The sequence below is a fragment of the Danio rerio genome, chromosome 10, assembly GCF_049306965.1.
Source record: "Danio rerio strain Tuebingen ecotype United States chromosome 10, GRCz12tu, whole genome shotgun sequence".
In the NCBI taxonomy this organism is placed as follows: Eukaryota; Metazoa; Chordata; class Actinopteri; order Cypriniformes; family Danionidae; genus Danio; species Danio rerio.
In genome coordinates, this window is record NC_133185.1 from 43,127,355 (window position 1) to 43,153,383 (window position 26,029).

Genomic DNA, 26,029 nt, shown 5'->3' on the forward strand with positions numbered 1-26,029 from the left:
GCGGTATGATGCCGTTTCTTTTCTTGCTCACCAGCTGACTGCTTATCTCAGTGTAGACGGACTTCCTGCTGTTACCAGTTTGTCCGGTAGCTCGATATGCATGTCAGCGGATTGAGATGCTGAGCGGAGTTGACAGCGACAATGGGGTTCGAGTCCAGTAGAGAACGGTTCCAGAAAGCAAGATTAGAAAAAAACAAAAGCTCAAAAATAAAATAAACAAGTAAATAACTGAGAGAATGTGGTAAAATCTGAAAACGTGGTAAAAATCAGGGGGCTTTTCTTTTTCTGGATTGCTTTTTAAAACTGTCGGTTGGGTTTAAGGAAAGGCATGGATGCTGGTCAATCAGTGCTTTTGAAAACATTATTGGTTGGGTTTAGGGAAGGAGGAGGGTGGGGGGTATTGATCACTTGGTCAGTCAGTCGACAGCAGCCTCTGGTAGATTTACGCGAGAACAGCAGAAGCAAATGAAATTAGTGAGAGAAATTAGAGATTTGAAAAAAGCTGACACAGTGGCCTCTGGTAGATTTACGCGAGACAAGCAGACTCAAATGACATCAGCGAGAGAAATTAGAGATCTGAAAAAAGCTGACACAGTGGCCTCTGGTGGATTTACGTCAGAACACCAGTCACGAATGGTACTCCCGAGCAAAATTTGAGATCTGAAAAAGCATACACAGTGGCCTCTGGTGGATTTGCAAAAACAAAAACTGCAAAAAAAACGAAGCTCCTGGGATGTATTTGGCACTCTCGAGCAATGTAAATATGGGTCAATGTATAATCAGGATGAGCCTGGGTTGAGCATTTTTCAAAACATCTTTTTTGTGTTCAACAGAAGAGAGAAAATCAAATAGGTTTAGAACAAGGGAAGGGTGAGAAATCTTTTTTTGTTTTGTTTTTATTTTTGGGTGAACTATGCCTTTAAAAACCTACAGCGCTGACTTAGATACTTAGATTGACTAAAGACTCAACCCTGATTTTACCCAAAAGAACAGAGAAAACTTAACATAGTAAATGCTGCTGGACATTCATTTTTACACAATCACATCAAAAGAAACAATATTCAGCAGGAGTCTTAACTGGCTAAATATCTGCCAATGTGCTACAAGCAGAGAGTCCTTTATTCTCCATAGGCAATCAGGAAGATGTCCATTTTAAACTCTAATCATTTTCATTCAGTTAGTAAAGGACGGCAGCATGCTGTGATGTTTCTGAGTTTGCAGATAATTAGTTGGTACATCAGTCCTCTCGATTTGAGGGCTTCAAAGATTATAATTAGTGCTTAATGTCAGTGCAGCCTGAACGACAAAAAAATTGCTGTGACTGCAGAATTACTCTGTGAATGACAGATCTTTGCACAACTAAACTACTAGACCAATTAAAGAGATGAACATTCACTCATCATCTACTCAAGTGGTTCTAAACGTTTATGGATTTTTTTCTTCTGTTGAACAAAAAACGCTCAGGATCTCATAACCTGAACTTTGACCCCTTCAGCCCAGAGATGAGAGCACGAATTGACCAGTACATTCAGACGGTGGATAAAGCCCTGCGGGACAGAAACCACAGCGGCCTGCCACACCAATACATGCCCAGGTGATGGAGGGAGCGCACGCAAACACAAAGTGCCTGAGTAAAAAAAACCACAACCTTTCAAATGCTGTGTGTTTGTCTGTTGGTTTGTTTGTGGTGGTGTTGTCACCCGTTTACAGACTGTGCACTTTGTATGCTTTATTAAACAGAATAATTCACACAGTGTTAAATCTTCTTCAGTATAATCTGCAAGTAGGTTTTCCATTCAAAGATGCAACTTAAACTTATGCGCAAAACTGCATTAACTTCCAGTGAATAAACAGAAACAAATTCATCCCTTCCTGATAAACTCAGGCCAAATATCAAAAAGAGAAATTGTATTGGCTGCAGTGGGAAAAGTCATGGGAGTCTACTTTATTCAAGTTCTAGAGGTAATAATACTGAACCACTTTGATGACAGACTTTGGCTGAGGGATTTTAGAATGACCAAAACCTTTTAGATGTTTTACAATGTGGTCAGTCAAATGGATCGTCCATTCATTCAGTCACATTGTGCCCACTTTTGTGATCATGTGATCTATTCAACATATGTTCATTCTAAAAATGCAGCCCTATATCCATTTCTGGAGATCATGAATTAAGTAGCTAGCGCTATGTATTGCATCTTTAAAATGAGCACTACGGGGCGGTATGATGCCGTTTCTTTTCTTGCTCACCAGCTGACTGCTTATCTCAGTGTAGACGGACTTCCTGCTGTTACCAGTTTGTCCGGTAGCTCGATATGCATGTCGGCGGATTGAGATGCTGAGCGGAGTTGACAGCGACAATGGGGTTCGAGTCCAGTAGAGAACGGTTCCAGAAAGCAAGATTAGAAAAAAACAAAAGCTCAAAAATAAAATAAACAAGTAAATAACTGAGAGAATGTGGTAAAATCTGAAAACGTGGTAAAAATCAGGGGGCTTTTCTTTTTCTGGATTGCTTTTTAAAACTGTCGGTTGGGTTTAAGGAAAGGCATGGATGCTGGTCAATCAGTGCTTTTGAAAACATTATTGGTTGGGTTTAGGGAAGGAGGAGGGTGGGGGGTATTGATCACTTGGTCAGTCAGTCGACAGCAGCCTCTGGTAGATTTACGCGAGAACAGCAGAAGCAAATGAAATTAGTGAGAGAAATTAGAGATTTGAAAAAAGCTGACACAGTGGCCTCTGGTAGATTTACGCGAGACAAGCAGACTCAAATGACATCAGCGAGAGAAATTAGAGATCTGAAAAAAGCTGACACAGTGGCCTCTGGTGGATTTACGTCAGAACACCAGTCACGAATGGTACTCCCGAGCAAAATTTGAGATCTGAAAAAGCATACACAGTGGCCTCTGGTGGATTTGCAAAAACAAAAACTGCAAAAAAACGAAGCTCCTGGGATGTATTTGGCACTCTCGAGCAATGTAAATATGGGTCAATGTATAATCAGAATGAGCCTGGGTTGAGCATTTTTCAAAACATCTTTTTTGTGTTCAACAGAAGAGAGAAAATCAAATAGGTTTAGAACAAGGGAAGGGTGAGAAATCTTTTTTTGTTTTGTTTTTATTTTTGGGTGAACTATGCCTTTAAAAACCTACAGCGCTGACTTAGATACTTAGATTGACTAAAGACTCAACCCTGATTTTACCCAAAAGAACAGAGAAAACTTAACATAGTAAATGCTGCTGGACATTCATTTTTACACAATCACATCAAAAGAAACAATATTCAGCAGGAGTCTTAACTGGCTAAATATCTGCCAATGTGCTACAAGCAGAGAGTCCTTTATTCTCCATAGGCAATCAGGAAGATGTCCATTTTAAACTCTAATCATTTTCATTCAGTTAGTAAAGGACGGCAGCATGCTGTGATGTTTCTGAGTTTGCAGATAATTAGTTGGTACATCAGTCCTCTCGATTTGAGGGCTTCAAAGATTATAATTAGTGCTTAATGTCAGTGCAGCCTGAACGAGAAAAAAATTGCTGTGACTGCAGAATTACTCTGTGAATGACAGATCTTTGCACAACTAAACTACTAGACCAATTAAAGAGATGAACATTCACTCATCATCTACTCAAGTGGTTCTAAACGTTTATGAATTTTTTTCTTCTGTTGAACACAAAACAAGATATTCTGAAGAATATTGGGAGAAGCTGCCATTGGCATCGATAGGAGGAAAAAAAAAATACTATGAAAGTCAATGTCTGGGGAGGCACAGAGGTGCAGTGGGTCGCACGTTCAAGCCTCGGCTGGGTTAGTTGGCGTTTCTATGTTGAGTTTGCATACTGCAGATATTTTCTCGAGTGAGAATTACGTCGAATGAAACTTTGTCGTACACCATGCCCACCAAAAGAGTACCATTGGTATCATTTTAGCAGTGGAAACGCAAGCCTGATAAAAGTGGTCCATACCAAGCAGTAATGTACTGTCCTGTACCATTAATGTACAAGTAGCTAAAACTCACTTATTCAGAGGCGGAAGCTGGCGAACGTGCAACAACTTTAATCATAAGGTAAACAAAACAAAAGATTCTAATTGGAGCTCCTTCACAGGACTAGACCAATCACAGAGCTTGCGCTACACGTCGTTGCAATGTGTGGTTACATTTTTTAAAGGTGCGCGTCAGCATCAGCGTCAGCCATGGCAAGGGGTCTACGTTCGGCGTGAAAGCTGCGCCGGAGCATACGCGTGCACTTGACGCAGAAGTATAAATCAGCCTTAAAGGTGAAGAAAAAGTGATTTTTTTCCTGGACATTTTCCTGAAAAAAGGTTTAGAGGAAGGTGTTCAAATGAGCTTGTTTCCTCTGCGGTCCATTTCCAGAAAAGTGATGATTCAGAAATTACATTAAAGCTTTTTAACATTTATTTTTTGTCCCTTGAATGTGTTTGTGTTCAAATAAAAAAAAACAAAAAAAAAAAAACAAAACAATAAAATAAAATAAAACTAAACATAAAACAAATAAAACAAAAAACAATTCTATAAAAATTAAATATAAAACCTATAAAATAACAAAATAAAAATTTTAAATTCTATAAAATAAAACTAAATATAAAACAAATAAAACAAAATAAAATAAATAAAATAAAAATGCTATAAAACTAAATATACAACCAATAAAACAACAAAATAAAAAATATTTAAAATAAAACTAAATATGAAACTAATAAAACTAAATAAAATAAATAAAAAATCTATAAAATAAAACTAAATATAAAATTAATAAAACTAAACAAAATAAAAAAATTCTAGAAAATAAAACTAAATATAAAAATAAATTAAACAAAAATAAAATAATACAACAAAAATTAATAAAATAAAATATACAATATGCTGTTGTATAATCAATATAAACACAGACATAAATTGGTCTTAAAGTGTCAATAATTACCCTTATCGCAATATAATATGGCAATATATCGCACAACAAAAATGACTTGTGACCGGCCCATGCTAATAGTCTAATCTGATTCAATGATCTATGCTAAGCTAAAGGTGCTCTCGCCGGACCAGGAGATCGTCTGAATGGATTTAAAAATGGTCTTGTAAAAAGTGGAGTGTTCCTTTAAATAACTCTGGCATCCAACTGCTCCGTTTCCTCTCTGCCAAACACACTGAAGACACATGAACACATAAATCAGTGGATCCATCTGTTAAACCTGCGAGTGTGACACAACCGACTGATTTCATGATGTCCTCCTGCAGAGCAGCAGCAGGTCTGAGACCACACTAACAGATCTGTGACCATACAGCAGGCGCCTGATTACACGTTTTAAACAGAGGAATGTGGAATGGTTGTTCACTAGTGATGATATAATATCCCGGCAATATATCCTAATAATTATTTTACTAAATGTATCTAATCAGTTAAAAGACAGGAAGTCATAAAAGAATATGCTTGTTGACAGCGTCAGCACTGCTCTGTAGACATCTCTATACAACATAACCTGATAATGATTTGGATGCTTTCAACATCTCTTAGTCCAAATCATCAAGAGTCTGTCCCTCCGCTCACCATTCTGTCCTCCAGTCTCTAATCCTGACTAAATAAATCAATTCTAATAAAAGCACAAACACCTTTTAGTCTAATACAATCTCCTCAGACACAAACAACACCACATCTGTCCAGCCGGGAACATGCAGAAGCAGAGACGTTTATGGCTGGCATTCATTAACACAATGCTCTGACACTTCATATTCCACTTATAAACTCTGAAGTCACCTTGATCAGGAGCACATTAAGATTCCTGTCAGCTCAAGGTTTCATTCTGCTCTGGGCTACACAAGCTCTTCTCAACCATATCTGCTTTAATTCACGCTAAAGGATTAGCTCACTTCCAGAATCAGAATATCCGGATCATTTACTTGCTCCCCTTGTCATCCAAGATGTTAGCTTCTTACTTCAGTCAGAAACAAATCAAGGTTTTTGAGGAAAAACACACAATATGTAGTGAATATAGTGCTCAGTCTATAGTGCTCAGTTGCTTGAACTTTCATATGGGGGAAAATGCTGTTTTATCAACATTCATTTGTTTTTGACTGAAGAAAAAAAATGAGTTGAGTGTAAAAATAGTAAATAATCAGCACAATTTTTTCGGGAAATAAATTAATCCTTTACAAGTGACTGAAGTATTTCATTTAGTCAATTTAGTCAAATTTAGTGCATTTAAAAACAACACATGACGTGGCAAGTGTTTTACAGATGCAAATTTACTGTGGTAAAACAAAACATGCAGAACTACACCATTACATGTATGCTATAAAATACAGCAAACAACAAACAAATTAAAACACTAAATTATACTACTAAGACTTAAAACAATGAAATAATGTTTTGATTTATTTGTCATATAAATAAATTAATTAATTTGATGAAAATTACATCATAAACCAATTTTTTTTAACTAAAAGTTAGCATTTTATGAAGACTAATTAAACAATTAAATAATATGTGTATGCCTTTTGAGTGATATAACAGAATGGCAGCTTGATTGGAAATGATGCATGATGAAACCTAATAAAAGAAAACAAAACAAAACAAATAATAAAACAAAAATAATATAAAAAAATTTATTAATTCAATAAAATAAAATAAAACTAAATAAAATAAAACTAAATAAAAAATACAACTAAACTAAAATAAACTAAAACTAAAATAAAAAAATTATTAAATAAAACTAAATATAAAACAGAAATAAAACAAAATAACAAAAATTTTAATTAAAACAAATTAAATTAAATAAAAATAAAACAAAATTAAATTAACAAAATTAAAATAAATTAAACTAAATAAAATCAAATAGAACTATATAAAAAGTAAATAAAACAAAAAATAAAAACTAAACTTAAGTAAAAAAAATCAATAAAATAAAACCAAATATAAAACAGAATTAAAGCAATATAAAATTAAATTAAACAAAATATAAACAAAAAATGTAATAAAACAAAAAATGTAATAAAATAAAATAACAAAATAAAATAAAATCCCTGAGTGTCATATTTAGGATGTGATAGCACAAATACATTAGAGATCATTCACTTTTTCAGCTCTGATTCAGGAAGTATTTTTCACATAAATTTTTAAAGGGATTTTTAAAAAGCCTTGGCTAATGCATAATAGGTTATGAACCAAAACAGCCATATATCAATGAGGAGATTCACTGCAAACTTTAAATGGAAGAAATGTGAAGGGATGGCTTTCAACAAAAGCATACAATCAATTAAAAACTACAGTGTTTACAACAGATCTTTAAAGGGTTATGAGTAGGGCCAGACGGAATCTGCGGACGTTTTTTGCTATTTCTGAGGAGAATTTTGGTAAAAATCTGCGGATTTCTGCGGAATTATTTTGGGAGTATCATAACTTACACTTTAATATATTAAATAAAAAGTAATAAATTACTGAATAAAAACTGAATAAATTCCGATTGACACATTTACTCAAGTAAATAAACAGAATTTATAATGGGCTAAAAAACTGCAGAAATCTGCGGAATACTGCGGAAAATCTGCAGAAAATCTGCGGAATTCTGCGCGCGCAGATTCCGTGTGGGCCTAGTTATGAGTTATAATTCAAACCCAGTTTCTCTGTAAAGAACATTAAATAAAGACCATGCATGGCAATAACCCACAACACAGTTATAAAACTTTTTTTTTTTTAAGAAAAGCACCACCAACAAGAACATAAGAATCAATTTTTTAGACTATGAGAAAGAGGCTTGACAAAAACAGGAGACATCAGCAAAAAAGAAACATACTGTAGATTCTGTTTCATTTGTTACGTTCAGTCAGGCGAGTAAATATTATTTGAGAAAACAGATCAGATTTTATTAGAGGAAAGCCTAGCAGGACGAGCTGCAGCACTGAGGCGTGAGATTCATCTGATCCATATTAATGAATACAAATCTATTCTTTCCTGAATATAACAACTGAGAGATGGAGGGGCTCCCTTAGTAAAAGGAAATGACAGTATACATATACAATAGTATTATATAATAGATAGGTAGGTGATTGAAAATAGTGACACTAAGATAGGTGGGTGATTGAAAATAGTGATGCTTGCAAGACATTAGTCGTATAAGGTATTTTCTAGGAGGAACAAATATCAATAATATAATAAAAATGACTGCAATAAGTCAAGGTGAGCTTTATTGTCATCCCGCTACATGTGTGGACAAAGTGGAATGAAATAACAATCATAAATGTGAACGACACTAGACATAATATTTTAAACCTATACATGACTAATATACTGGAAAGGTAAATCTAACTACACTAACTACTAATTTGCATATACTATACTTGAACTAAACACAACCTAAGACAGACTACACAAGTACTTTTTTGCTGATGAAAAAGTATTTATTTGTCACATACACTTTGACATGTAGCGAAATTGGACTCCTACGACCATACACAAACATCACACATTTCATGGGAACAGGTCAGACGAGAGGTACTGTAGCTTTTAGAAAGAGGAAATAATAAACATTAGAGAAAAGGGAGATGAAAAAAAGCCCCTCTTAGACTTTCTTGAAGTAGGACATTGTGAGATCAGGGAAAAAAAAGCCCCAGCAACATGCACATAAATGCATAGACATTGCAACGGGGGATGTGGAGATAGTCCGATATATGTAACAGCCATCTGGTTCTGCCGCTAGAGAGTGCTGGTCACAGACCCACCCACCCACATCAGGAGTGATAAGGATACAAAGCCGTGGTAATTGCCTGTTTCATTATCATGCAAGTACTTTTACATAAGACAGAAAAATATTATGCAAGATATTGTGCAAAAGAGGGATGTGAGGTTAAAGGAAACAAGTAGTGGAATATAATTTGTGGTACATTCACAAGTAAACAATTTTTTTCCTATTGAGTCCTTGTAAGATGGAGTTCAAGTTAAGTGTTCGGAGCATATAGAGTAGGTATGGGACGATAACAGTTTTCATGGTATAATGTGATTTGGAAAAGTCAAGGTTTTAAAATCCGCAAAAATTTCTGCTATACTGTTCCTAAGTTATGTGTATGATTTTTTTTTTAATTTACGTTTTGTTTTTTGTTTTTTTGTTTTTTTTTAACAACAGTATCTCCAGCAGAAAAGATATCCAAAGATGCTGTTTTAAATTTTTGAGGGGAAAAGTTTTATAAATATTTTAAATTTTAAATATTTCTGTTTTAAATTTGTAATCTGTAATACAGATTACAAAAAAATCTGTATTTTTGAAGCTATTGAGGATTGCAGAAGTTACTGCTCCAAAATATTTTAAATGTTTTTCAAAATGAAATCTATTGTGTTCAAAGGGGAAAAAGTTTTAGTTTTTTAGCCAGACATTTAAAAAGAACATATTTTAGAGCAGTAATCACAATACCGTGATATTTTTATCATAATCATACTATCATACCGTATAAGAATCTTATATCGGCCCATGCCTAATATGGAGAGAAGTGTTTCTAAAGGTGGTTTGTCAAACCTACTCACCTGTGTGAGGCACACTCAGAAATGTTTTTTAAAGATGAATGAATAAAAATTTCAGGTCCAAATATGCTGAACTGGTGCGAGTGTCGCTTAAAAAAGTAACTAACAATTAAAAATGAAACAATTTGATTAAAAATAAAACAAATCAACAAACAAATAAATAAAACTAAATTAACAGAATTCATAGTGGCATTTGCTACTGAGTGTTTACATGACACGTCATCATTTTGCCACATTGGAACACAGAAAGTAAACAATTCCACTAAAACTTGCGTATTTGACCTTCTTGCTGTGAGGCACAGTGCTAACCACTGAGCCATGGTGATACTGAGACTTATATTGACTGTCAAAAATAAAATAAAAAAACAAGCAGAAGAAAAAAAAAATAAAATTGTACAAAAAAGGTACAAAATCAGAACCAGATATTGCAGGGCAAAAATCTTATTTGTGTTGAAATTTTAGGCTAATATCTTAAATGGTACTGGCACTGGAGTATTTAGAGATCCCAATAATTTTTAATATTGTGCTTATCGTCAATACCGGCATATTTTCACAGCCTAAATTAACAAGGTGTTGTTTTTTATCTTTTGAAAATCAGTTATTAACTGTGAACTCGAATGGCCAAATACAGACCAAATATTGACCTATGTGATCCCTTTATAAACAACACTCATTAATATGAAGCTCAACAAACTTATTTATAATAAAACATGCTCTATACAAAATCTCATTCAACGCCATTCATTATGCATATACTTGCATTTTAAAATTGGGATGTGGAGATAGATGGATGAGCATTATTAAATTCCTCCAACGTTTTCTGAAGAAAGTGTTTTTTGATGAAACTTCCTATAGTTTTGTATGGCTCACATCCACTATCTAGCAGTCATTTCACGCGCAGAGACACAGATTTATCTGAGATAATTGTTTTCTGTCCTCTAAGGTCATCTGCAAAGAGCAAAGGTGCCAAACGCCGTCCAACTCACAGTCATTACTGACCTGCTGTACTGTATGTGACTTTTTGCTGCGACTATCATTAAAGAGCAAAAGAAAGAGAGAGGGCGAGCATGCATCATTTATACCGCTCCAGTCACCACGACAGTAGTCATTTTACAAGAGAGAATCCATCAATATTGTTGCTTTTTATCACATCTCCTGTAGAAACGTTATTGATGTCTTGAATATCAGCAGAAGAGATGCTGTCCTAGAACTGCAGCGTTAAGCTTCTCAAAGCCCTGAGTTTTATTAAACTGCACAATAGGTTCATCCTGAACTCTTGTTGTTGGAAATATATGCAACGCCTGAGCTGGAAACATCCACATGCTTTGATTCAGACGTTTAATTCAGAAGAAAATAAGTCTTATGCAACTGAAAAACCAAATATCCCCGTCTCAAATCTCTTATTCAGTCTTAAGTTGCAGGACTCTCTGATATATAGTGTGTGCTGAAAGAATATTCCTCTAATCTGCTGAAGATGTGAAGGGAAGGAATGTTTGGAGACACGTAAACAAAAGAGCCACCTACAAACCAGCTGATGATTAAAGCAGTTCCTCCAACGGCTCTTATAAAAGCATGAAGGGATCTTCAGCTCCACAACATGGCTAAAAGATCTTGACACTAAGACACCATAGAAGGATTTATATAATTTTTTAATGTAATAAATAAATAAATAAATAGTATAATAACCTGTATATAATAATAAAACTCTATAGTAGTAAAAAAAACTTAAAATTCTTACATTTTAAAATGCTTTAAAGGGCATCAAATATTGGTGGAATATAAGCATCATAAATTAAAATGCTTTTTTGAAAATGTTTCATATCATTGGGGTTTATACTGAGATACTAGAAGCTGAATGCAACATGTTTAACCCATTTTCAATGACTGAGAATCAAAAGTGGGCCACTTTGCTGCATACAGCTGATACAGAATGTATTTATAGAGGAACGTCTGAAGAATAAATGCGTTTTGAAACTAGAAACCAAGTCCCCCCTCCAACCCCTCATTTAAAACTGCATTAAACATACCTTCCTGGGGTGCATTTCCCAAACAATGACATAACTCCCGACTGAACTACCAGTATGATGGATCGTTTCCGAAAAGAACAATGTAACAACGAAGAGTTTCCCAAAACCATAGTTGCTTTGTTGCAGATCCATCATTTGAAACATGTTATTTATAACGTAAAAATTCCATTAAACCAGCTATAGGTGGCTGAGCAAATTTGTTTATAGAATTTTTTTTTGTGCAAATTATATTGTTTTACACAAATAAAAAATTAAAAATCCAATATTCGTTTTAGTAAAGACATGCACTCATTTTCCACATTAATTGAAATTATAAGTACAGTATAATTACTTTTTTATTGTTGTTGTTATTGTTACCAAGTAGGATATTGTTTATTTATTTTTTGGACACATTCAAACCACTGCAGAAATGTATCTACAGTACAGATACATAGCTTACTATAAATTAAAACCATTAACGTGTGCTGTATATTTTGTTTTTTACATTGGTTTTACTTTGGAGATGTAACGTAAATTTCGCTTTTAAAATCATAATGTGTCACATATAGCTTTCATCATGAGCCGCGGCTGCGTTCAAAATAGCATAAATGTTTTCAAAGTGCACTACAAAGGGAACACAATTGTCAATATTGAGAACGCTAAAACACATAAGAGGGATGACTTTCATCATCGAGAGATGAGAGAATGTTTTTTTTCTTGAAATCATTCCAAGTTTAAATGTTGGAACTTGGAATGGAATGGGGCTTAGAGGGGATAACTGGGAATACAACACAGCCAGAAACTATGTTTCTAACTACAGCTCCAGGGTTGTAGTTGCAAACGCACAAGATTGCAATGCAGTTTGCGAATGTTTGTTGGAATGAAAGATTTAGGAAACGGCAAATCAATTAACTACATTTGTAATGACCTTGGTTAGCTAAAAAAGGTTTTCAGAAACACACCCCTGATCAGCATCCGCAAAAGGCATGATATCTCAGAATGGCTTTTACTATGATTCATAACAAACGCTTATTTTGCAATTCTCCTTTTAAATGTCCTACAGTAGAAGGTTCAGTTCAATAGATACTGTAGCAACTAAATCCGAAACACTATCAATACTCTTAATGCTCAAATATATATTAAATGTAAAGTTTCAGTCCTCTGACCTTAATTCATCAGAGAAAGTCAGAAAGTCACAGCATTTTAAAGAAAACAATAACTATTGAATATACTGAGTAAACCAATCACCATGCATAATGTAATAAGTAGTGCTTTCAAACGATTAATTACAATTGATTGCATCCAAAATAAAAGTTTGTATTTACATACTAGCTGGTGCATACATAGTCTATACCAAAATATTTACATATATATTTATATATAATTTGTATTATATTTCTAAATTAAATATTTATAACTAACTAAAAAATATTTGGCAGCATGGTGACTCAGTGGTTAAGCACTGTTGCTTCACAGCAAGAAGGTTGCTGGGTCAAGTCCTGGCTGGGCCAGTTGGCATTTCTGTGAGGAGTTAGCATGTTCTCCTCGTGTTGGCGTAGGTTTTTCTCCGGGTGCTCCGGTTTCCCCCAGCCAAAGACATGCACTATAGGTGAATTGGGTAAACAAAATTGGCTGTAGTGTATGTGTGTGTGAATGTGAGAGTGTATGTTTGTTTTCCAGTACTGGATTGCGGCTGGAAAGGCATCCACTGCGTAAAACATATGCCGGAATAGCTGGCGGTTCATTCCGCTGTAGCGTTCCCTGGTAATCAGGGACTAAGCCAAAGGAAAATAATGAATGAATAAACATTTTCTCAAATACATACATGCATGTGTGATATACATTTGTTATGTAAATTCAAGCTTTAATTTTGAATGTGATTAATCGCGATCGATCTTTTGACAGCATAATAACAAGCGATCATGACTCCAACATAAAACACCATATCCATCATAAATAAATAGAATTAGCAAAAACAAATAACTATAATCCACATCAAATCATTTAAGAAATTGAAAGTCGTTAAAGTGAGGAATCATGTTTTGTTCATGATATTATATGTTGGAATCTGTTTCAGGTGTAAGGAAGTCATTTTGCTCACTTTAAAGGTGCAGTATGTAAGTTTGACACCCAGTTGTTGAACTAGGTATTGCACTCCAGGATCAAAACAAATGCAAGCAGCCAGATTCAGGACCACAAAACAGAGTCTGATGATTGAGCCTAATGGCTGATTGAAACTGTGTTCTAAATAAAAGCAACGCCACGTGATAGAAGAAACATTTTCCATATTAAAACGAGTCTTTGTCCAAACCAACACCTCGAACTGATATATTAGAAACGGCTTCTACAGCTGAACAACAAAACAATGCTTACCTCAGGTACACCTAATGAGCTTTATTCAGTGTTAAATGTTAATGATGTGAGTTTGAATGCTATTTTACATGACATTTTTTGCCGTGATACTAAAAGCAGCAGCAGATAGTTCACCTCAGATCTTGAAAATAAAATAAACTGTTAGAAAATGATCTTTAGAACTTAAATAATCCAAGCCAACACATATCAGTGATTCAGCATCTACATTTAATCATGTTAAAGAGGTTTAATTTGTAGTAATTAGATTATAAACCTAACCATTTCGTGAGTGCATATTCTGTGCTTTTGAATGGCTTTATTTACATTTCTTTGGTGTTTCGTCAGGTGCAAACAGTCAAATTGTGTTTGTGGAATTGAAGACATTGTCTGCAAACGTCTTATTAATTTAGATGGCCTCATGCATTTGTTAGTAAGAACTTTGGTGCAGATAATGCACTGTGGCTGCGTTAGGGACTCTTCACTTTGAGAAAATAGTATAAAACCTTAATTCAGGTAACTATCTAGGTATTTCTTGCATTTCATGTTTTCAGTATTGCTAGTACTGTGACCGAAAATGTTTGGAGCTTCCTTTCCTGGGTCCAGTATGCTTGGGTCATTAGTATTAGCTGATCAGCGAGACTTTTTTTGTGAAAGAATAACAGGGGATAAAATTAACCAAGGCAACATGATCGTTCTCCTAATTGTCCACTACTAAATTATTTTTTTAATACCTGTTAGGAATTGCTGCTTTAGAAGAGTCAAAAACTTACAAACAACAAGTTTAACATGGTCAACAGACACCAGGGGCCTCATGTACGAAGACTTGCGTGGAAATCTTACTAAAACATTGCGTACGCACAAAGCTGTAAATGTGCGTACGCAGAAAAAAATTCAGATGTATGAAACACTGCGTACGCCGAATCTCACGCATATTCTTTTGTACATCTGAATGAACGTGAAACTGAGCGCAACATGCACGAGCACAAAACCCCTCCCTGCCTCCTCCCCCGTATGAATATGCTAATGACTATGCTAATGTCAAAACCCAACGAAAAAGCAATGGCAAAAGCAAGCCAAAAGAGAAACTTTGAACAGAATGTGAAATGGAGGTGCTGCTTTCGGAGGTAGACCGGAAAAAAGCGGTGTTATTTGCAAGTTTGTTCTCCGGAATTAACAACAAAAGAAAAAAAATAGAGTGGGAGAGTTTAGCTGATGCGGTTAACACAGTTGGGTCTGAACATCGCACTGAGTGCATTTAAAAAAGAAATAGTGTGATTTATATCTGTAAAATGTTGCAGTAACCTTCGCAGTCTCAGTGGCGCACCTCATAAGAAGCATATGATCATGTACTAACACGTTCGAGCATAAACTCGGCTCGAATCCAGCGTCTGATGAATTCATTCTTCTTTTTTTCCCCCGCTACATATCAGATTTTGCCCACTATTTATCACGAGAAAGACAAGTAGGAATCATCAATAAGTTTGTGCATCATATTTTATTTGCACATTTATTGAATGGAAATGTTTCTGATTCACGCATGCAAATTTATCCTCACATAGTGTCTTTATAGCAATGTGCGTGCAGTAGATAGCTCAGATTACATTGGGAAAACAGGCGACCGCTGCAAATTGTGCTTTAATGTTTAGCTGGTCAACTGTATGGTATGGAAATCTTACATACCTACTATATGAACCCGTCTATTACAGACGCCATTGCAAGGCTCAGACACTTTGTAGAGAAGAATTTAACACAACTGCCTCTAGGAGTCGCCAATGGAAATAAAACAGACACGCACAAAAAATGTGCGTACGCCAGCCAGAAAGCTGCCGTGAAGCTGCGCACATTCCCACGTTCAGTTCATTGTTAGTAAATCCAAACGTGAGCGATTCTGAGCGTGAAACCTGGCGTACGCAAAGTTTTTGTGCGTACGCAGCGTTGATACATGAGGCCCCAGGTCTAATGCAACACAAACTCTGAGAGAAATGCATACATGAAGATCCAAACACCTAAAATAATCCAAAATCCCAGCACAGAGACCACACAAGTCATTAAAAGCGGAAACAGAAGGCTTTCGCATACAAAATTGGAAGGAAAAATGAAAAGAACATCTGTCAGCTCGAGTAATTTAGAGCGAAGCATGTGTTTCGCCTGCAACTTGGAGAGCTCAGTCATGCTTCAGTCATGTCAAGCTCTGTTCTTCTGTCAGAAAAACACCAGAGCGGCTGTTTGATCACCATGACAACTTCATGAAAGCCCAAGACAGCCGTCACAGGAAGTGAAGCGGTATTGACACTTTTCTCATTAGAAAACGCATCCAGCGCTGCTGATGATATGAATCAGAGGAAAGCTTTTTGATAGATGATTAGATTCATTAATGAGCACTCTTTTTCTCTCTAAATAGAAATGGCAGACACTTTAATGGCAAGTGAAAGGACAGGCCATTCTTCGGTCAGATTAAGAAGCACGGAATGACTGACCGGAGTTAAAAACACTGATCCATAAAGGTTATTTACCTTTCCAGACTACAAAATAGTGCACAAATCTATCAATGAATCAAATGGAAGCCCTTTAAACAAGAAATGCGTAATAAAAAGCAGCCTCCAAAAAGCATGAAAATAATGGCAACGTTACCTTTTCCACATGGTTTGGTCTTCTAAGTGTTCTTCTTCCTGGTGTTCGTTTGCTGTCCTAAACATTCCAGACTCCAACACCTGATCTGTCACATGACCAACACAACCTGAAAGTGGTGAGAGGTGTATCTCTTTTAGTTTACTGTATTAATATTATTATTAGATTAATGTCAATACGGTTATGAACATATTCATTTTATGAGTAGTATGTTCATAAACATTTGATTTAGTGGCTAGTTTGATTGAATTTGTAAGATCTCAGTCATACATTTTAGTATAATTTGCTCCCCAATGACGGTTGGATTTAGGGGTGGGGTTTGGTGCCACGCCCCCTTTTAAAAATCATACAACTGAATACAATTTCATCACATGGCTTGAAAAGTGCTGTTTGGAAAGAAAGAATTGATTGGAATGATTCTGTAGGGAGTGAATCATGCATAAATTATATCAAACAAAATACAAATAAATACAGCAAACATAAACTGAGGTCCACCCTATTTCAAATTTCTGGCCTCATCCCTGGCTCAAATATTAGACAGACAGATATATCCTTTTGGCTATATTTTAAATTATGTTTTTTCAAAAGTTCATTCTTAATGTAACATTTACTAAAGAAAATGTACAAGTCAACAATTAATCCATGCAAGTATATCCGCAAAAAAAAAAAAAAAAAAGTCTTTTGGTAATCTTTAATCAAAATCGAACTATTTTCGTCCACTCTGGAATGGCAGTCCTTGTACGATGACGTCAGTTTAACAGCTTGTTTGTAATAATAACCCTACATTTATATAGTGCTTTTCTGGATACTTAAAGCGCTTTACACATTTTTTTGGGGGGGGTTGGCTCCTCATCTACCACCAGTGTGCAGCATCCACCGGTATGACACAACAGCAGCCATATTGCGCCAGACCACACACCACACTTCAGCTGATTGGTGGAGGAGACAGAGGGATGAAGCCAATTATGATATGGGGATGGTTAAGAGGCCATGATGGACAGAGGCCAGTGGGCAGATTTGGCCAGGATGCCGGGGTTAAACCCCTACTCTTTTTTTTTTTTTTTTTTTGAAGGATTTCTAATGACCACAAAGTCAGGACCTCGGTTTAACATCTCATCTGAAAGACAGTGCTCACTGAGCGGTATAGAGTTCCCATCAATATACTGGGGCGTTAAGACTAGGGATGGGCGATTTGGCCTAAAATAAAAATCTCGATTAATTGAACTTTTAACTCGATTACGATTAAGAAACTATTATTTTATTCATTTATTTTTTGCCTTCGTAGTTGACTGACAGGTTTTGTAAAGTAAATATGCTTGCATCTTACAAGTGCAAATTTTTTTAATGAAATGTGCAGTATTTGATTTTGAAATAATTGAAAGTAACATCAACTACTATCTACTATATCTATGATTGTTAATTGAACATCAACGTTGACCAACTGAAATTAAAGCACACTTTGCCTATTATTATTATAACAACTCAGAGATGTTGAGGACAACAAGTTTGTGCACTGAATAAAGGGTTGGAAGTGAATGCTTTTCTTTTTCTTTTTGGTCGGATTCATCGGTTAATTGAGAAAATAAACGACAGATTAACCGATTATTAAAACTATCGTTAGTTGCAGCCCTAGAAAAAAAATGTAATTCTTCTCTCTTTACTGCATATTTAATTCCAGGTGGAAGTACATCACCATACAGAGATCTAAAAAAAATTTGTTCCTGTAATTATGCTGAATGGTCAACTCGCAAGCCCTAAATATGTTTTTTTTAATTCCTTGACTTATTTGCTGATATTTTCCCACACATAAATGCTCATATACTCTTCACAGATTATTAAAAGATAAACCATCTTTTATAATGAAGTTTAGAAAAGGCTGGAAGGTGTTTAATGTCGGAGAACTTGACATTTGCAATGTAATTTTCTCCTTGGCATGTATACTATATTTTCTTGGACATTCTAAAATGCTTAAGGTGAAAAAAAGCTTAACATGGCTTAATGTACCTAAACATAATCAGAGAAACCCAAATTTCTGCCAAATTGTACTTGTGATTAACCCTAACTGTAAACAGAATGAGTAGCAATTCCATGGATAAAGTGAAAAACAGCACATTAAGTGTTTTCTCCCCTATTGAAGTCTATAATAAGGAAAAAAATTAACGTGGCTTAATATACCTAAACATAAACCAGCGAAAGCCAAATTTCTGTTAAATTGTACTTGTAATTAACCCTGACTACTGTAAAGATGAAGTGAAAAGCAGCACATTAAGCGTTTCCTCCCCTTTGAAATCTATTATAAGGAAAAAGCTTAATGTGGCATAATGTACCAACAAGCAGGGAAAACAACATTTCTATCAAATTTTACTCATGACAAACACCTTCTGATCTCAAAAAAATCAGCAATCTTAGCAAGTAAAAATTTTCACGTTTTGCATTTGAAGTCCATTATAAGGAAACAGCTTAACGTGGCTTAACTTACCTTAACACCAACCAGGGAAACCCAAATTTCTTTCAAACTTTACTTGTGATTAACACTAACTATTGTTAAAAGAACGGGCCCTAATTCCATTGATAAAGTGAACAATATCACGTTAAGCGTTTTCTCCTCATTTAAGTCCATAAAGAAAGGCTTAACATAACTTTGCAACCGAGGAAAACCAAAAGTTAAAAAGGCTGTTCATAAAATCAAAGTTAGTGTTAATCACTAGTAAAATCTGATAGAAATGTTGAATTCCCGGCTTGTTGTTAAGGTACATTAAGCTTTTTCCTTATAATAGACTTCAATAAGAGAGAAAACACTTAATGTGCTGTTTTTCATATTATCGATGGAATTGGGGCTCGTTCTTTTTACGACTTAAAAAAAAAAAAAAAAAAGTTAAAATAAAATAAAAAGAACGAGCCCCAATTCCATCGATAATATGAAAAACAGCACATTAAGTGCTGTTTGAAGTTTTATAAGTACAATTTGACAGAAATTTGGGTTTTTCTGGTTGATTTTTAGGTACAAGCTTTTTAGAATGTCCCTATTTTCGTACATATACAGTTGAAACCAGAGGTTTACATACACTGTATAAAAAGGCCCATAACCATTGAAAAAAAAAAGCCAAAGGTTAATGTGACTAAACTTTTTCTCTTTTAGATAAGTTAGGATTATAAAATGTGTTTCTGTTATGCTTAATAGCAGAATAATGAGAGAGATATTTTTTGAGAAATTGTTATCACTTTTCTTGAAAGTCAAGTTTACATATAATAAGATTATTATGCCTCTGAAAAAGCTCAGATGATAGTGTCGAGGTTTTGGAAGTTTCTGATTGGCTAATTGACAACATTTGAGATAACTGAGGGCGGAGGCACAACTGTAAAATAGTATTTAAGGAAAACCTCAAACATACTGCTTCCTTTTGTGACAACATAGGAAAATCAACAAGCCAGAATCAACATAAAAGCCAGATTACAATTTGCTAAATTAAACTGTGAAAAATAATAATTTTTGGAGACATGTCCTGTGGTCTGATGGAACTAAGATTGAACTGTTTGGCCATAATGACCTGTTACACATTTGGAGGTCAAAGGGGAAAGCTCACAAGCCTAGGAACACCATCCCAACTGTGAAATATGGGGGCAGCAGCATCATGTTGTGGGGCTGTTTTGCTGCAGGAGGGACTGGTCCACTTCACAGCATCATGAAGAAAGAACATTATGTAGAAATACAGAAGCAACATCTCAAGACATCAGCCAGGAAATTAAAACCTGGCCACAAATGAGTCTTCCAAACATGACCCTAAGAATACTGCCAAATTAGTAAAAATGTGCTTTAAGGACAACAGAGTGAATGTTTTGGAGTGGCCATCACAAAGCCCTGATCTCAATCCTATAGAACATTTGTGGGCAGAGTTGAAAAAGCCTGTGCGAGCAAGACAGCCAACACATCAGACTCACTTAGACCAATTCTGTCAGGAGGAATGGGCCAAATTCCTTCAAACTTTTGTGAGAAGCTTGTGGAAGGATACCCAAAACATTTGACCAAAATTATACAGTTTAAAACCAAAGCTAAAAAAAAACAGAAACAAAAAAAAAACAAAAAAAAAACAAGCAAATGTACGTAAACTTTTGCCTGTCTAGAAATTATTACAAAATTCCCACTATTCTGGCATTTAGCAAATGTAAAAAAATTGGTTAACTTAATCCTAACGGACCTAAAATAGTAAACATTTAGTGTGCTTTACCATCAGACATTAAAAAGGTTTTGTTCATTTTTTAGAGTGTAAACTTCTAGTTTGAACTGTTAATTATGAATAGTTGATATACCTGGGAATTCTGAAAACAAACCAACACACACAGCCATGCTTGTGTTCTCCATCTGCCGTCACTTCAATCAGCCTGAATAATAATAATTTCCTCCTTGAATTAAAGCCATTAAAATGCAGCAAAGTGAAGTGAAGTTGCGCCGCAGTTATTCTGAGTGCATCTGTCTTCATCAGACACACTGACAGGCCGCATAAATCAGCACCACCGCTGGGAACGAGCAGCCCGAGAGATCCGAGTCTAATCAATTCCTATTAGTTTAGCATTTCTCATGCAGCCAGGGGCCTCACGGGACACATAAACGGCAGATCAAATTTGAGCAATATGTTTGATGAAATGATGAGACGGTACAGTATGTGTGGTCTGTGTGAAGGGGCTGCTGGCCATTCATCACCAATATCAATTTTACTGTTTAAATGCCTCAACCACGCAGATTCAGTTTTATCAAACCATCCTTTAACATTAGCGTCACATTATCAACGACAGAGATGAGAAACATGACTTGCTTTACGGGTTTAGCAGATTAGACATTTATTCTCAACACTATGCATTAATTACTAAATACTGACGCGCTGCTGCCCCCTTCTGGACAACAGGAGCACACGCAGCAACAAATGACAACAGGTAAGATGTTTTGTCGGTTTTATGCTAAGAAATACACCTTTTTCCTTCACCACATGACGCTTATGTGAGCTAACGCTTCTGCTAAACTGTAAACAATCAATGAAACTGGGTATAGAGAATTTAAGCCATCGAATATAAAAAAAACTTTATAAAATCAACAAATTACATCAAGCAGAGCTTAAATGACGTGGAAATATTTGGAAACATTATTGTCACGTTTAAATACAACCGTATTTTGATTACCAACATAATAAAGTGGCTAAACCTACCGTACATCCAGCTTTCACCGCATTATTTGAACTGACTTCAGTTAGTTTGCCAAACCGGAAGTGCGACGGAGGTTATTGTGTTCATTCTAGCCATGTTTGCTTCCCAAAGGGCGGGAAAGCCCCCTTCTAATAGATTCTTACACCTAAAATTTAACTTAGAAAACTCACCATGCCGTTTATGTAAACACTTTAGTGAAGACACAGAACACATATTTTTCTCTTGCGCGCCGTTCAATCATTTTGGAAAAAAGTACAAGACTGGTTGAAAATAAAAAAATGTGGATGCTGAAGGTTTGACTTTTACATTACAAGATGTACTATATGGAATTACTAAAGATTGCTCTGCTTTGCACGATTTAATAAATATGATAATTGTGTTAGCCAAATATTTTATTCATAAATGTAGATATTTCAAAACTCCTCCATTACTCATTAAAGAACTTAAAATATTTTCAGATGCCCTGGCTAAAATGAAAACAAAAATTGCCTTAAAAATGTTCAATTTAAAAAATGTCTTAAAATGTTCAAATGTTCAATTAATCGCCTAAATAATCACGTAAATAATGTATCTTTTTTTTCTTTTCGCATACTAAGACAGGTGTATATATGACGCAAAGGCTAGGCCACAAAGCGTAAAGTGTCGGTAGCCATTTTATGAATCCCCAAGACTTCCTCAGGAACATGAATGCATGTCATTAGATGGAAATATGTTCAGTGTTTCAGTATTCATCATCATTCTGACTGGAAATAGGCTGGTTATCACTCAAAGTGACACAATTTTAAGAAATTTACCTCATCAATGTCTATTACAGGTCAATATTCCAATCTACACAATGTGAATCAGACGAATACAGTCGTGGATTATGCTTTTGAAGAGATAGTTCACCCAACATACATGTAAAAATGTACTAATGGCTGAACGGATTATGTTCATGGCTTATTTAAAGCAAGTGCTTGCCTACCCAATAATTTTATTTCAAATTGTTGATTTATTTGCTATCAAAGCACTAAAGCTCAGGTATAAGGGCTTAAAATAGCCTAGTTCACCCAAAATTTAGATTTGGTGCTATTATTACACACTAAGAAGTAACCTAAATGACATTTTCCTCAGTAGAATAGGCTATTAAAGAAAATTGGCACTTGCTAACGATAAGTTGATGCCCTGTAAATTTGCCTGTACAAGAAACTGAACGTTATGATTTAATCTTTAATCCACATACTTATATCGTCTAAATAATCACGTAAATAATGTATCCTTTTCTTTTTGCATACTAGGATAGGTGTATATGGTACAATGGCTAGCTTGCCTATACAAGGCGTAAAGTTTTGGTTGCCATTTTATGAATACCCAAGACTTTTTCAGGAACATGAATGCATGTCATTAGATGGAAATATGTTCAGTGTTACAGTATTCATCATCACTTTGACTGGAAATAGGCTGGTTATCACTCAAAGTGGCTCATTTTCAACCAATTTACCTCATCAAAGTCTATCACAGGCCAATATTCCAATCTACACAATGTGAATCAGACAATTAAAAATCTCGCCTGCTTATGATAAATTGATGGCTTGTAAATTTGTCTGTACCAGAAGCTGAACATTATATTTTTTTATCGTTAATCCACATACTTATATCATCTAAATAATCACAGAAATAATGTAGCTTTTTCTTTTCTTTTCGCATACTAAGACAGGTGTAAATGACACAATGGGTACAGGCTACAAAGCGTAAAGTGTTGGTAGCCATTTTGTAAATCCCCAAGACTTCTTCAGGTACATTGATGCATTTCATTAATATGTTCAGTGTTTCAGTATTCATCATCACTTTGACTGGAAATAAGCTTAATGTAGTTATCCTATAGTCATTAAGGACTCAAAGTGGCCCAATTTAAATTAATTTTCCTTATCAATGTATATCACTGGCCAATATTGCAATCAGACAATGGGCTCTATGCACAGCTAGAGTTTTAAAGACAACGACAAACTTCCTGTAAAAGCTTAATGTGATTATTATAAATTTCACAAGGTTGTTTTTACAGCATCAATGCTGTAATGTAATTACAATACATTCAGTTAAATAGACTTAAGCATTCATTTGGTTGTTCAAGCGTAAAATGAGATGAAAGATCGTTGTAACCACTGGCACTGTCAGGTTAGCGCATAAATTCCATTGAAAGCACTGGGGTTAATAAACTGTCATGTTTTAAAGACATGGTGGGGAAAAATGGAATTTAATGCAGTGCTTCTTGTTCGTTCTGAGACCCACTTCATCGTATATCTAGCAGGCAGTGAAGATCACTGATTTTTAAAGAAATCAGATCTTAAACGTGGCAAATTTGTAATGAAAGACAGTTCACCGGAAGCCCTTGGGCTGCCTGGCTGAAAATTAAAAGTCTGTGTGCATATACCCCACTGAAAATCAATAATTGTTGATTATGCTTTTTAAGAGATAGTTCACCCAACATAGAAATGTACTCAATACTCACCCTCAAGTGGTTACAAAGATTCATAAGGTTTTTTTTTTCTATTTAACACAAAATAAAATATTTTGAAGAAGGTTGTAATGCGATATCGATATCTATAGTACCAAATAATAATATAAATCTATATAATTTTTAAATATAATGTGTTAAACTGAAAACAAGTGGGAGATGTGAGTTAATGGCAGCTTTTTAGCTTATGGTTGAACTATCCCTTTAAATCTATTAACACAAGAAAAAATATTCTGAAGCATGTTGTAAATCGATATCAACATCTGTAGTACAAAATAATATATAAATCATTCATATTCCTTCGGCTTAGTGACTAGTGACAGGGGCGTTGCTAGACCCCATTTACTAAGGCACGTGCCCCAGTAAAAATCGCCAGGGCCCCTAGTAAATGCTTTGAGATGATTTACTTTAAATGCAAGTGTATTTATTAAGAGTGGTAATCCCAGAATAAAGACATTATTCTCCATGTGCAACTGAACCAAGGCTGGAGAAAGCAATGTAGTTTAATTAAAAAGCAAACTGAGCACATTAAATTCTGTTATCTATTTAGAATAATAATTGTATATTAATAATAATACTGTTATTTAGTTTTAATCACACACACACACACACACACACACACACAAACACACACACACACACACACAAACACACACATATATATATATATATATATATATATATATATATATATATATATATATATATATATATGTTATATCAGTATATATATATAACAGTTCTGCCTGGTTCTTGAATCTGATTGGATGATAGCCGTGATATATTTAAGTAATATCAGCACCCGTACAGCCTCTTTACCCTTTGTGTATTACTCCGCCCACATACAGCCAGCAAAAAGCAGACACTACAGATCTAAAGTTTAAAAGATGCATGCTCAACTGTTTAACTGTCAGCTTATGATTTGAATTCAACGCGGAAGAAAGTAGTTCCTCATACAAAAGGGTTTTTGAGACTCTCCATGTTTGATTTTGTTTTTATATTCACAATTATGCCATCAAACTGTTGTATAAACGCAATATCACACGAGTAGCAGTGCGATATGGCTGTATATCGCACTGGTGGGAGCACTAAGGCACTCAGCCTGTGGCCTCTCCCACCAGTGCTGATATACAGCCATATCGCACTGCTACTTGTGTGATATTGCTTATATATATATATATATATATATATATATATATATATATATATATATATATATATATATATATTACTGTGCCCCAGTAGAGCTTTATGTCTAGCAACGCCCCTGGCTTAGTCCCTTATTCATCAGGGGTCACCACAGAAGAATGAACCGCCAACTTATCCTGCATACGTTTTACACAGTGGATGCCCTTCCAGCTGGGCCCAACCCACTCCTGGAAAACATCTATTCACTCATACACTATAGACAGTATAGTTTATTAAATTCACCTATAGCGACCTTTTCACTGTGAAGTGTCAATGCTAACCACAGAATCACCATGTTGCCTATATATAAATCAATGTCTTTAAAATTGTATTTTTGGGTGCACTACCTCTTTAAACCCATTAAGAAGAAATCACATTATGTAATAATGTGGTTGCCCACTAGATGTCATCAGTGTTGAACAGAAAATCAAATAGCCAGAACAAGCCACGGGAGAATAAAAAACCCAATAGTATCTGGATGCAGGGGTGGGGTTAGGTGAGCCCATTAAAAAGCATTGGATGCAGCTCAGATTGCACTGCACTGTCAAGATTTATTTTTATTATGCAGCTCCATTCACAAACACAGGCTCTAAACTCCATTTGAACTACTTCTGCAGTAACTGCGTGGATTTTCCCCCTGTTTA

The 26,029-nt window shown here is 35.2% G+C and overlaps 1 long non-coding RNA gene across 5 annotated transcripts in view; it reads right to left on the minus strand.

Annotated features, from left to right (window-relative positions):
- Positions 1 to 21,756, minus strand: part of LOC103911773 (uncharacterized) — a 281,613-nt gene extending 259,857 nt beyond the window's left edge. For all 5 annotated transcript variants that reach the window (XR_012386505.1, XR_012386506.1, XR_012386503.1 and 2 more), the window contains exons 1-2: positions 21,706 to 21,756; positions 16,511 to 16,616 (exon numbers count right to left, since the gene is read on the minus strand). This is a non-coding gene — a long non-coding RNA (uncharacterized lncRNA). The remainder of the gene's footprint in view (positions 1 to 16,510; positions 16,617 to 21,705) is intronic.
- Positions 21,757 to 26,029: the final 4,273 nt, after the last annotated feature.